Source organism: Rhinatrema bivittatum, chromosome 3 (genome assembly GCF_901001135.1).
Source record: "Rhinatrema bivittatum chromosome 3, aRhiBiv1.1, whole genome shotgun sequence".
Classification (NCBI taxonomy): domain Eukaryota; kingdom Metazoa; phylum Chordata; class Amphibia; order Gymnophiona; family Rhinatrematidae; genus Rhinatrema; species Rhinatrema bivittatum.
In genome coordinates this window covers 563,455,963-563,471,098 of record NC_042617.1, presented here as the reverse complement: position 1 = coordinate 563,471,098, position 15,136 = coordinate 563,455,963, and positions in this window count along the sequence as shown.

The following is a 15,136-nucleotide window of genomic DNA, read 5'->3' as shown; positions in this document are numbered from 1 at the left end:
GGCATGCCTTATTGACATTACCTGTTGAGGAGTTGGATAAGTTTCAAAGTCGGTTAGTACAACAGGTTTGTGTTGCAGCGCGCTCGGAGATAGCTAAGCTTTGGAAGCAGCAAAACCCACCAAGCCTGGCACAAGTGCAGGCGCGCCTGCACACCTATTACCAATTGGGTCGCCTCACGGCCGTACACTGCGACAGACTAGGAGCCTTCCAGAAAACGTGGGCCCCTTATGTTAGGTGGTTGGGTACCTTAACCTCGCCAGGCCCCTGTCAAGGGGTTACCTAATCCTTTTCTCTTATGTCTGGGCGATGTTAAAGTATGCGGACTTCTGCTCCTTGACCTATTGTTTTCCCTTCACTGCATGCAGAGAATGTTTCATGGACCCATTCTCGTCTTTTTTTATCTGTATCATATGTTTATCTTTACCCTTTTATTGTTGTTGTACCAACGTTGCTGGGGGAGGGGGGGTGGGTAGGGAATGCGCTCTGTATTCTGAATAGTACATTATGTAACTAATTTAGTGCATATTATGATGAAAAGCAGACTTAGACGGTTTTATGTACCAGCGCTTTTCGTTTGTTCTTCTCTTGTTTTTTTTTTGTAATGTATACATTCACCTGTCTGAGTCAATAAAAAATTTTGAAATACAAAAAAAAAACCAACCGCACCTTATCCTACCCAACACCCCTTCCATTCACCCAATCCCACGAAATAATTCAACTGCCAACATCACAGAATCATTGGTCCTACTTTTCTAGTACTATGTGTTGAAAAATCACCAATATTTTTACACAAAATCACAAACCCAGAATTGTGTTGAAAGAAAAAATAAACTGTCCATAATGTTTATTTTTTTCTGTTTTTCCATATGCTCAAGATCTTGTCCTCAACGTTTAATACAAGACGTTCTACACAGAAGTAATGGAGCAGATTTTTCAGCATGCACACAAGTATCCACATGTGTACATGGATCCCCTAAAAAAATGTTCCCATCAAAATCTTCATCCCCCCCCCCCCCCTCTCACGACATAGCCTGAAAATCTAGTGTGGCTAGGACACCAAACAAAAAGATTATTAGGAAAGATCACACACACGACAATCTCATAAACCAGTGTTTCCCATCCCTTTCCTGGAGGCATACCTAGCCAGCCAGGTTTTCAGGATTGCCACAATGAATATGTATGAGATAGATTTGTATATACTGGGTCTCCAAAGTATGTAGATCTGTCTCATGCATATTCATTGTGGACTGCAGGAAGGCGGGGACTTAGAGTTTGAGTGAGTACATTTCTTTGTAAAGTAACTTCTCCTGCCAGGCACTGTGCTTTGCAATTCAGGTTGGCACATCTTTTCAAGAGTATTTTGCCTTTCCACAGAATGAGAAGTTCTTTTGCAAATGGGGGTCAAGGATCTTTTTGTTTTTTCTCTTTACTCTTCTTCCCAAATGCAGCTTCTCTGCCTTTCAGTCCAAATGAGAATACCAGATCCTGCCAATGTTCAGTTTCCTCCTGCTCACAGCACTGCAGGCTTGCCCACAAAATAGAATACTAATTCTTGGCTAAAAGTGAATACAATATATTTTAAAGAAATTGTTTTAGCAAAAGAGAAATATTTAGGGGTAGATTTTAAAAGAAGCGCGATCAGCCTACTTTTGCTTACGCATCAGACTCAAGCAAAAGTACGCTGGATTTTAGTAGATACGCGCGGAGCCGCGCGTATCCACTAAAATCCCTGGATCGGCGCGCGCAAGGCTATTGATTTTGTATAGCCGGCGCGCGCCGAGCCGCGCTGCCTAACCCGTTCCCTCCAAGGCCGCTCCGAAATCGGAGCGGCCTCGGAGGGAACTTTCCTTTGCCCTCCCCTCACCTTCCCCTCCCTTCCCCTACCTAACCCACCCGCCCAGCCCTGTCTAAACCATCCCCTTACCTTTGTCGGGGGATTTACGCCTCCCGGAGGGAGACGTAAATCCCCGCGCGCCAGCGGGCCTCCTGCGCGCCGGGCCGCGACCTGGGGGCGGGTACGGAGGGCGCGGCCACGCCCCCGGACCGCCCCGGGCCGTAGCCACGCCCCCGTACCCGCCCCCAAAACGCTCCCGACACGCCCCCGAAACGCCGCGACGACCGGGCCCGCCCCCCCGACACGCCCCCCTCCGAAAACCCCGGGACGTACGCGAGTCCCGGGGTCTGCGCGCGCCGGTAGGCCTATGTAAAATAGGCTTACCGGCGCGCAGGGCCCTGCTCGCGTAAATCCGGGCGGATTTACGCGAGCAGGGCTCTTAAAATCCGCCCCTTTATGAACAGGGTGAAATCTGTAGAATATAATCCAAGAGTTCTTTATGGGGTGGTGAAATCTAAAGCGATTTTTGATGAGGTTCCAGATTGCAAATCTTTTGTTAAGTATTTTAGGGAAAAAGTAGATTACTAGTGGGAAAATTGGACAAAGTTAAGATAGATTATGCTGAGGACAAGAATGAGATGGTTTCTAGTGGGACAAGAGATGTTTGCATGGAGAACTTTGATACGTTATCTTTGTTGGAGGTGAAACAACTGATTGCTTAGGTTAATTCATCTAATTTTTGCCTTGTCACTTGTCCATCTTGGCTATTTAAAGGATGTTGTATATCTTCAGAAGTTGATTGAAGTTTTGCATTCGGGCATTGTGCCTATGTCGTGTAAATCTGCTGTTGTCTCCTATATTGAAATTGAGATTATGGAGTAGTTACAGACCTGTATCGAATCTCCCTTTTGTTGCTAAAGTTTTGGAAGCAAATCTCTGATTATTTGGAATTGGCAGAACTTCTGGATCCAGCCCAGACTGGATTCACATGTGGTCGTAGCACGGAAACCTTATTAGTTGCACTAATTATTAGTTGCACAACTTCAACTACACTCTTCTAACAAACCAACCAGAACGGCATACCAGAATAGAATGATCACACAACCTGCAAAATCTACCCTGAGAAAACGTGCTCTATCCACAGCGGGCCCGTCTCTCTGGAACTCACTACCACCAGACCTCCGTCTTGAACCATGCCACATTACTTTCAAGGCGAAACTCAAAACTTGGCTATTCCATCAAGCTTTCCCAGAGAGCTAATAGCAATAAGAACAAACATCCAGCCTTGCATTGCAGCAATAATGTAATGTTCATCTTGCTTCAGTTACATGTACCAAGTTATTTCCTAAGTTTATTTCAGTTGTTTTAAATTAGATTGTACTTTATTATAGTTTATTCGATATGTTCCATGTTCCATGTATGTTCCATGTAAACCGCCTTCCCGGCGATAGTTTTCTCTGTTAATTGTGAACCGGAGTGATATGTATTGTATACAGGAACTTCCGGTATATAAAAACCTAAAAATAAATAATGGATGATACCCTCCCATTATTTGGTAAGGGTGAAGGAGCATTGTTGGTACTTTTAGATCTTTCATGTGCATTTGACTTGGTTGACCACCAATAGCTACTGAGACGTATGAAGCTTTAGGTATAAGGGGGGTGGTTTTGAAATGGTTACAGATTTTTTGACTGGGAGAAAACAAGGTAATTGTTCTGCTGCTGTTGAGGTGGGTTGTGGGGATGCTGCAGGGTTGCCTATTTCAGCGATTCTGTTCAATATTTTTATGAGCAGAGTTGGTGAAATTATTCAGAAGGCTGGGTTTTTTTTTGCCATGTATATATATGCAAATGATGTCCACATTTTGGTCCCTTTGAGAGCAAATAGGGAGGAATGTTATCTGTAGTTAGGAATTTGCCTGGATTCATTGAAGAGTTGGTTAAATATGAATAAGCTGGTTTTAAATTCTAAGAAAACCGATTTGGGATATAGTAAAACTGAAGTTCCTCTGAAATTGATGGGGGTGGAGGACTTGCCTAAGGAAGAGGTTAGATCACTAGGCATCCATTTAGATTCCACTTTGAGTTTAGAGAAGCATGTTATGCTCTTGGTGAGAAATAGTTATCTGAGGATTAAACTGTTTAGGCAAATCAGATCTTATTTGGATTCCTCTGTATTAAGATCGGTGGTTTATGCTCTCTTTCTTTCATAGTAACATAGTAATGATGGCAGAAGACCAAATGGTCCATCCAGACTGCCCAGCAAGATACTTATGGTAATATCTGCTGCTCCATGCAGGATACCGCCAAGCTTTATTTTAAGGGTAGCAATATTAAAAATCAAAACCAATCAGCTGTCAAACCCACAAGAAAATTACTGCTAGCAACATTTTTAAAAGAGTGAGCAGCCTTCCTGATAATTCATACAATGCTGCTTGAATGTACTTTGCTTTGGACTGTGCCATAGAAGCAGTCCTGCACTTTTTCCTTAATGTCTATGAATCAGTACATCTGAATCCAATTCCCCTTTTCATCCCTGTTTCTCCCACTTTTGTCGCCTGTGTGGATTTTCTGATGTGAGAAGTTTGTCTTCCTATTGAAATATTTTCCACATTCAGTACATGAGAATGGTCTCTCTCCAGTGTGGATTTTCTGCTGTTGTGAGAGGTTTGTCTTCCTATTGGATTATCTGGTGAGATACCAGCTTATGCCCGCTAATAAAGCATTTCTCCCATTCAGAACATGAGGATGGTCTCTCATCTGTGTGGATTCTCTGGTCAGATATTAATGTATCCTTGCTAATGAAACATTTTTCACATTCAAAACATGAGAATGGTCTCTCACCAATGTGTGTCTTTTGATGTCTTCTGAGGGCTGCCTTCTGAAGGAGGCTTTTTCCTGCACTCAGAACATGTGGATTTTCTCATATCGTGAAAGGTTTGTTTTCCTATTGAAACGTTTTCCACATTTAGTACATGAGAATGATCTCTCTTTTGCGTGGATTTTCTCATAATCTGAGAGGTATATCTTTCTAGCAAAACATTTTCCACATTTATTACATGAGAATGGTCTCTCCACCTGGGTGAATTTTCTGATGCAAGGTTAGCATATACTTAGTAATGAAGCTTTTCTCACACGGTACATGTAAATGGTCTCTCTCCTGTGTGAATTTTCTGGTGAGATATTAGCATATGGTTCTGAATAAAGCATTTACCACATTTAGAACATGAGAATGGTCTCTCTCCTATGTGGAATTTCTGGTGCAAGATTGGTAGATACTTAGTAATTAAACTTTTATCACACTCAGTACATGTAAATGGTCTGTCTTCTGTACAGATTTTCTGGTTTCTTGAGAAGTGGTTCTTTTTACTGAAACATTTTCCACATTCAGAATATGAGAATGGTCTCTCTCCTGTATGGAGTTTCCGGTGTTGTGAGAGGTCTGTCTTCATAGTGGAACTTTTACTGCTTTCAGTGCATGAGAATTGTTTTCTCCTGTGTGCATTTTCTGTTGTCTTGAGTGGTTTGTATTTCTACTGAAACATTTTTCACACTCAGTACATGTAAATTGTCTCTCTCCTGTGTAGATTTTCTAGTGCAAGACTAGAGTATGTTTAGTAATGAAGCTTTTCCTACACTCCTCTGCAGAATTTATAATGTGATATTAACATATACTTATTTAAAAAGCTTTTTGTACTTTGAGAACATGAGAATGGTCTCTCACTAGTAGGTATTTTTTTTATGTTAACTTAGAGCATCCTTGCATATGAAGTTTTTGCTGCATGCAAAAGCTTTCTCTGTTGTGTGTGTTTTTAGGTGGATATTTAAATTGTTCTCCTAACTGATATGTTTCTCATATTTATTGCAGAGAAATGGAGTTTTGACTGCGTGAGATTTCTGGTGTAATATTAAATGTGATTTCTTACCAAAGCTTTTTCCACCGGAGTCCCACGGAAAGGAATTCTTCCCTTTCCCCTCCCTCTGGTGGAGGTCAGAAGGCATTAGAGATCACGGTTATTACTCTAGAAGGGTCTCTCTGCACTCAAGTGTCTCTGATGCTCAGGGGTGACTGTGCTCTCCCTCTCACACTCAGTCACTCCATCAGGTGAGTCTTTCGGCTTCTTCTCCAATTCCTGCTGACTATTCCTTGTGTTTCTCCTCTCTGCCCCCTGGGAAATATTCTCAGTCATTTCCTGATTCTCTTGGCAAGAGAGAGAGAGACTCTGAGACTATCTACAAGGCTATTGCACGGTGTGATATTGCGCCTCATTTTACTAAATCCCACCCATCCCAAAAATTTGCATTCGTGCCATGCATTACTGTTATTATCACATGGTACGATGAATGACCCTATATGCTGGATATTCAAAAAACCTACCTGGATAGGTATAGCTGATAGGTTGGATAAGTTAAAATTACCTCTAGAGTCAGCTCTCGCAACCAGTGTCAGCAAATTGCCCCATCTATGGTACTTCTTTTAAAAATGGTTGACTTGCATTAAGAAAATGCCAAATTAACTCTACTGACCTTATTCATAAAGGTACGGGTTTTCAAAGGTTACACCCGTAAACCTGGAGGATTTACACATGTAACCAGCCTTACGCATGCCAGGCCTATTTTTAAAAGGCCCGGTGACGCATGTAAAGCCATGGGACACGTGTAAGTCCCGGGGCTTGCAAAAAGGGCGGGGCATGGGTGGGGTCAGGATCCCGGCACAGCAGCCATATTTGCCACTGTTCAGGGGATCGTGTGCCAACAGCCGGCCAGTGCGCGCAACTTACTTCAGTAAGTTTCCAGATTAAAAAAAGGAAAAGGTAGGGGGGAAAGGGCGGGTGAGGGCGGGGAAGGGAAGGTGGGGTAGGGGGGAGGGAACAGGGGTAGGTGGCATGGGCTCGGCGCACGCAAGGTGCACAATTGTGCATCCCCTTGCGCGCGCCGACCCCCAATTTTATAACATACGTGCACCTGCACGCATGTTATAAAATCGGGCGTACATGTGTGCACGCCGGGTAGTGCGCGCTTTTTAAAAAATCTACCCCAAAGTGCTTTTTCTGATTCTGTGCCTATAAATAAAATCTTTATTGAGTAAGGCTCTATGGACCAGATTCATTAAGGGGTAGATTTTATAAACTTGCAAGCGCTACCCAGTGCGCACACATGGATGCCCGATTTTATAACATAGGCATGCCGGTGCACACGTTATAAAATCGGGTCGGCGCGGGCAAGTGGATGCACATTAGTACAACTTGCGCGTGCTGATGCCCGCAACCTTCCCCCATTCCCTACCCCCTAATCTATCCTTCCTACCCTTTCCCTAACCTTCCTGCTCCCTAGCCCTAATCTAATCCCCCTCCCAAAAGTTTTAACTTACCCCTAGTGCGTGCTCGAAGTAGGCATATGTTGCGTGCGCCGGCAGGCGATCCTCTAACACACACTGTGCCGGGGCCTCTAGCCCCGCCCACTCCCCTCCCCCAACCTTTTCTCGAAGTCCCAGGACTTACACTCGTGGCCGGGCCTTTTAAAATAGGGCCGGCGCACATAGGCTTTTGAAAATCCAGCCCTAAGGCTTTTCTCCCATTTTATGTCTGTGGGAAAAACTTAGTGAATCAGGTACTATATTTCTTATTTCCAAATAGGTTGTATCACCATCTCAAATATATATATACTAGCCGTTAAGCCCGTAACAATGGGCTACATTTAAAAAAAAATTTTCGGTCCATTTCCTTCCCACTTCCTCCCCCTTCCAGTCTCCCCCCCCCCCTCCACCTCACTCTCTCCTCCCCACTCTCTCCTCCCCCCCTCCACCTCACTCTCACCCCCCTCCCCCACTCTCTCCTCCCTCCTCTCAGCTCACTCTCTCCTTCCTTCCTCCCCTCACTCACTCCCCTCCCCTTTCAGTTATCCACACCCGGCAGACAGGGGGGTGTCCCTCCTCGCGCGTGCGTGCCGCTACTGCTCTTCCCTCCCTCGCGCGTTTTGTCGTCGCCACGGCTACTGCTCCTGCTCGCCGCCGCCCCTGCTCCTAAGGAGCAGGCGCCATTTTGTTTTCGGCATGCTCTGCTCTGGCCGACGTGCTGCCCGCGCATGCGCGGTAGAGTTGCTCTCTACTGTGCATTTGCGGCACGTCGGTCAGGGCTCCCTTATCTAGTAGGTAGAGAGAGAGAGCACCTCAGAGTTTTAGAGTTTGCACATATGTGACTGGAAAAACAGTATTTAATGAGATGACACAAACTAATTTCGAGGCATGTTTTGCAATTTTATAAATTAAAATCTTGGTATCAAACTACATTTTGGGAGACTGTTAAAGATATTAGATGCAATATTTTCTTCCCTATTTAATGCCCTCAAATTTAGTATTAATAAGCATATTACATACAGTGGAACAATGTAATCACCAGTATCTTCTGTCTTTAGTTTGGGGTTATAAACATTAACTGTAAATATGAAAAAGATAGCAGAATTGTCAATTTTGAATTTAAAATTTGCTTAAATCTCAAAATTATGACTTAACAGCTCATATACAAGTGAGGATACAGAAGTTGCTTGATAGTAGCATTGGAGATTAAGAAGTGCAGGTTACTAAACTGGACTGAAGATATTCTCTCAGATTGTACAACATGGTAAATGTTCTCCGAGATGATGAAAAAAACAAAATCAGCAAAACATATTTTTTGATACAAAGGATGCTTTAATTGATCAACTTTACTGTACAGCAAGAATAAAAGGTTTTGAAACTTTCAGACACTCCACTTGATAGCTATAATCCACTTTGACTTCCGAGGGGAAAAGGAACAAATACAAGAATTAACATTTAAAACGTGCCTGGATTGGACCAATAATGCCAAATCTGAAGTGTCCCAAAATTATTTCTGTTAAATAACCTTGTGATTCATTTTGTAGGGCAGACACATTAGGATATTTCTGCTGAAAAATGCAAATGCTAAAGCATCCCTAATCCTTGCTAGTTTGACTTTTGTTTCATTGTATGAAAATTCTTTGTGTGTGTTTACAAAAAAAGTCTACTTCTGAATTTAATCTTTCAGGTTACAAATTCAAAATGTTTCTTACTTTAAAAAGTAAAAAATTCTGAACTGTATTGGACTAGTTCCTTTCAATACCAAACAATGGGGAAAAAAAGATAATGTCCATTATATCTCTCACTAAAATGCTTTGTTAAAAGTTGTGTTTATCTTTCTTTCATTTGCACCCAATTGTTCCTGGATGCAAACTTTTACTATGAATTGTGCTGGTATATGTGTTCTAGCCATCTGAATGCTATATTCAATGAGTTACATAATTGAAATGGCAATGAATAAATAATCTTGTAGTGAATTGTTCTCCAGGCTTTTCTTTCTCGAACATTAGACGTTGTTGAAATCGTCAAATATTCACATGCTGAACAATTTCCCCAATTATGATTTCCATTCATTTAAGACCAGATTTGGCTACTAACTGTTCTGTCTGAAAAGTACTCACTATACAGTCTTTTGCATTCTTAGACCTTCAAAAGACAAACTGAATGTTTTGCCACATCAATCCCAAAGCTAGGTGTTAAAAGGAATGCGCCGATTTTATAGCGTGCGCGCATGTTATAAAATACGGTTCCCATGCACACATGCGTGCTGGATTTTCATATCCGTGCACGCATGTGCAGGCGGGTGGCCTCCTCCGCATGGGGGGGGGGGGGGGGAGAATTTTAGAAAAATACGCACGGCAACGCAAACGGGCAGACTAGTTCCCTCCCAGTCCGCTCAAATTTAAGGAGCGGACTGGGAGGGACCTTCCCTAACCCTGCCCTTCCTAACTTTTCCCCTCTCCTCCCCCAACCCCTAAATCTACCCTAGCCCCAAATGTTTTGATTTTATGCTTACTGCTCCTCTGGAACAGAAGTGAACTTCGCATGCCAGCCAGCTGCCGGCACGCGCTTCCCCAGGGACAGCATCTAATGGAGATGTCCTGGCCTGCCCCTGCCCAGACCCCGCCCTCCCCGGTCCGCCCCTTTCTTCGGGCCCGGCACTTCTGTGTGTATTGGAGGTTACGCACGAGGCTGGGTCCTTTTAAAAATGTGTGCAGCGAGCACAGGACCCGGCAACGCACATAACCCCCAAATTTTACATGCACAGGGCTTAAAAAATTTGGGCTTTAACTTGGCCCATATCTTGTTTAGAACACTTGGTGACAAATGAAACTAAAAAAAGAAATGGCTGAGACGTAGTCAATAGAGGAGACCAGCCCAGGATAAACGGGGCAGCCATGGAGGATGGAGGCAAGCAGATGAGTACCCTGATAAACAAGTACTGTGGAATGCAAGGGATATCCCATAAGTGGCATGGCAGCAGCCATTTTGCAGGAGCAGATGAGCAGCATGGCCAGTGGCCATCTTCTGGGAGGAGGCAGCATGGCAGCAGCCAAATTAAGGAGGTCAGGATGTCGTATGGCAACAGCAATCTCGATAGTGGCTGGGACATTTGTTTTGGGTGCCCAGGATATGTACAGGACAGCAACCGGCGCGCAGGAGGTTAAGGCAACTTGGGCAGTGACCATTCCACAACACTTGCTTAGCAACAGGACGGTGGTCATAGGGAAAGGCTGCAGATGGGCAACATCAGCTCATAATGCTTTAAAAAAAAAAATGAAGAAAGACAAACGGATGATGCATGCATGGCCCAGCCACAGGAGGATGTTAAATATAGAAACATAGAAATGACAGCAGAAAAGGACCAAATGGTCCATCCAGTCTGCCCAGCAAGCTTATGGTAATATCTGCCACACCGTGTAGGTTACCCCCATGCTTATCAGTTTCCCAGACTATAAAAGTCAGCCTTGCTGTTGAAGCAGAGAGACATGATGGAGTTGCATCAAAGTATCAAGGCTTATTGGTTAAGGGCAGTAACTGCCGCACCAGCAGTTACCCCATGCACTCTTTTATTCATTTCCACCCTCAAGCCTTTAGGGATCTGCAGTGTTTATCCCATGCCCCTTTGAATTCGTTCACTGTTTTTGTCTTCACCTCCTCTGGAAGGACATTCCAGGCATCCACCACCCTCTCCGTGAAGAAATATTTCCTGACACTGATTCTGAGTCTTCCTCCCTGGAGTTTCATTTCATGACCTCTAGTTCTACTGATTTCTTTCCAACAGAAAAGGTTTAACAAATGTGTATCATTAAAACCTTTCAGGTATCTGAAGGTCTGTATCATATCTCCCCTGCACCTCCTCTCTTCCAGCGTGTACAAGGATGATAATAATCTTTTCTGTGTTAGCGATAGTTGCCAGAGGGTGCTGCGTCCATCAGGATCCTGCAAGAGCAATGTACTTTTCTGCGACAAATCAAGATATAAATATAATTTTTTTTAATTCAGATATAAACAATATTTCATCACCTTTTGATCTCTGGCAAAAAACCATCAACAAAATAGCCGATCTATGTCCTGAACAAGAAAAAAACATCCACAAAAAAGAAAATTATTCAAAACAAAAGAAACCATGATACAACGAAGACTTACGACGTCCCACACTAAAAATCCAATTGGTTAGATGTGCCTCAGAGAGAGGGCTGGGAAATACTGACCTACATATATCCCAAAGGTGATTTGCAACAGACTTGAAGTGAATCTTCTGTCCCAGTCTAGATCGCCTGACTTTCTCGCCCTCACAAGTGAGAAAAATCAGATTACGACAGTACTGAAAACACTGCTCTTCAAACAGGAGCATATTGGGCACCAAGATGTATCTTCCTTTATAATTACCAAAGGCCTCTGAATTCAATTTCAAGTCGAGGAGACCTCCCACAGCAGTAGGCCTGTAATCTAGAACCCTCAGAAGCAAGCATCTAATCTGAGAAATTTCACATAGCTTTCTATCTTCTGTGAGATTTGATGTAAATTCTGCTTTTCATTCACTTAAAAGCAGATTATCTTCTGGTACTGTAGATACTTCCCAAGGTCACAAGGAGTAAAGGTGGGGATTTGAACCCTGGATTCCCTGGTTCATAGCCCACTGCTCTAACCACTAGACTAGTCCTCCACTTGCTTCATCCCTTTGGTAGCAGGACAAGACTGAAGTAATTGACTCCTTCCTAAACTGACCTCACAAAGGTGACAAACTCTAAAGTATGCTTCATGGTCCGCTTTCGCACCACCAAAGGCAGTAACTTTTATTTATTTATTTATTGTTTTTGTTATACCGAGTTTCATGATAGGCATCACATCAACCCGGTTTACAAATAACAAGGAGTGTAAAGCATAACATAATATCAAAATATCCTTGCTATGTGGCCTAGTTCTCTTAACAGCCAAGACTGTGAAAGAAAATGGAAGGGATCTTCTAGGGCAGAATCCTTTGTGAAGAAGCATCCCACTTGCACCTTCAGGACTCAGTCCTGAGAATGTACTGACTTCCAGAAGATATCCCACCAAATACTGAATGCCAGTCCTAGTCCTACCAGGATATCTGAACCCCCTGATTCCTGCTTTACTGTTTTGGCCAAAGGACTTGCTGATCTAGGCTAATCTGAAATTCACTTATGGAAGCACACCACAGGCCTCTATTGCCGGTCTTTAACTTCCAGGGTTGCAAAGGTATCAGCTGAAAACATTTGTCTGTATGATGATGATGATATTGACCATAGGAGCTGCTGCTTGGTTCTGCAGGGTAACTCCAACCCCAATCAAAACTGACTCGCTTACCATGGAAGCTGAAAGCTACTAGTTCCCTCTGTTATGTTGACTGCTACGACCTGGGTTGCTGTCTTTAGAGCTAGAAGCCAGGAATTTTGGAATTATAGACAGCTGACTCTGGGCCTCTGCGTAGGTCAGGTCTCATTGGCTCTCCAGTAGGATTTTTGTCTCCACTTCAGCTGCCTGAAAGAATCCTGAAGGAGTCTCAGGACCCATCCCCTTCAGGGGGCAACTGGGCAAAACCAACTACTCAAGCACCTTATAACCTCACTAGAGAGAAGGAAAAAAAAGGCTTTGTGACCCTGGGCCACTGAATATCATCCTGAGAGGAGCACTAATTGAATGAGATGCACACAGGTTTCTACCTAAGTCACCACTTTCAGGTCCATTGCTCTAGAGCCCAAGAAATGCAGAACAGACCATGCTGAAGTGAATGTGGAATGGGAGAAATGGACAGTGAGAGTGATGCCTTGAGCCCATGATCTCCAAGGCCATAAGGTCACTTTTCCTCTTCAGACACAGGAGGACTTCCTTACATCTCTGTCAATGTAGGGTTTCTGTCCCTGCTTAATCCTGGGCTTTCCTGATTCACATTGGTTCTGAATTAGTCATATGCCTGATTAATAAAGAAAGAAGTTTCCCTCCAAGCACCAGGAGGTCTTTACTACTTGACTAAGAGGTATCTGGAGTCCTGGTTAGCACAAGACCCTTGTAGTTGCCTGTTAGGGATCCAGAAAATAGTATCTGAGAGACATCTGGTTGTAATCACTGAAGGGAATAAGCAGGAATGCTCCTGTATATCCATTTGGGGAACCACCTAACATAAGGTCTGCCATTCTCCATGGGGACCACATAATAAGGAGAATTCACCACCTGTTAGGAGACCTGAAATAATACTTGGCACCTGACCTCCTTACAAGGATGAGGTGGAACCCCAAAACTTGTGACTGACCATACAAGCCTAATATCATTGTTCCTGAGGCCTACACTGAGGGGACAGGGAAGTCCCCCTTATTGGTGTTCCACCACTCAGTGCAGGAGACTCCGTGTTTCCATGAAAGAGCACCTCAGAACACAGCAGTCCACCCCAAGGAGGTGACCATGCCAGCCAACCTAATGTCTTGGAGTACTTCCCGGATGAAGAAATAGTTACCCGTGTATATTGCCATAAACCCTGTGGCCCCATCTTGAGCTAGCACTGAACAAGCCCAATGAAGGGTATCTGACCAAAAAAACTCTCAGTATTATTTACCTCCACTTTGCGAGACTCACCAGCTCTGAATCCATCCGGGTCTCTTTATAGGACATTTCAAGACCATACATCATTACCTCTGGGCACAGTCACCACAGCTTCTTCTGAGAGATGTTGTATGCAATGCAGGTGGATCTAAGTCACAAAGCCATTGTGCATAGCAGCCTGGGGAGAGAGAGACTATAGATAAATAAAGGAAAGAGACTGTTTTATCGGAACCTCACTCTTCCAATCATGGGGAACCTTGAACATGTTCCTTTCCTCTACCAGCTGTGGTCTTACAAGCTAAGGGCAATTCACACTTATTTGAATCAAGTGACCCACCCCTGAGGAAATTCCTCCATGTGGTAACCTGAATAATGGCCTGGAAGCATTCAGGAAGGAACACAAAGGTGCTGGATAAGCAAAACCACCCTAGGATAGCCAATTCCACAGGCTATTTCCTCAATTGCTCCATTAGCAGAGACAGCGGAATGTTTTGGTTTAATAAACGTTTAAAGCCAGCAGCTTGAGGAGAAAAGTTATTTTATTAAATACAAACTATAATATAATAAGATATATCTATGGAGAACAACAAGTTACCATACGATAGACAGGATCAGTTCTCTTAGAAATGAATTACTGATACCAGGCATTATAAAGGGTTCACACCTCTAATGTCTAAAACAATGACCAAGTTTGTTTGTTTTCAAAACAATTTCTTAATTGGTTAGCATTAACACAACATTCTCTTAATAGGATAGCATTATAATTATATCTCATGTATATTTTAATGAAGCTAGGGTTATTGTAAATCATGTGATTTCTAACAAATTGAGCCCAGACAGAAAAATGAAGATATATGAAACCCAAGACTAAACTCATCTTTTTTACCTTTGACCTACATGTTAGCATTTCAGTTTGTCAGCAGCTTTCAATAATTCTAGATTATTCAGTTTTACATTCACAGTGCAGTAATACTAGGTTCATGTATTTATTTACAAAATGTATGGTCCGCCAATCCACAAGACGGATCACAGAGAAACGTACAGAATCATCATATTCACAAACAATCATGGTTAAAATAAGAAAGACCTTCCTTGTACAAAAGACAATAGTTAAGTTTACAGGATCCATACATAGTCATGAACCACAACAATCGAAATAAAAGAGACATTAACTCTAACACCAGGGAGAATCGGCAGCGAAGGCATAGGTGAACAGGTACGTCTTGAGAGCCTCGAGGAAGCAGAACAAATCATGTTCAGCTCTAATCTAGTCAGGGAGGTTGTTCCATAGTGCAGGGCCAGGACATCCTTAACAGATGGAATGTACACCAGGTTTTTAGAAGAAGAATAAAGGGGGCAAAAAGGATAGTAGCCGAAATTAATGA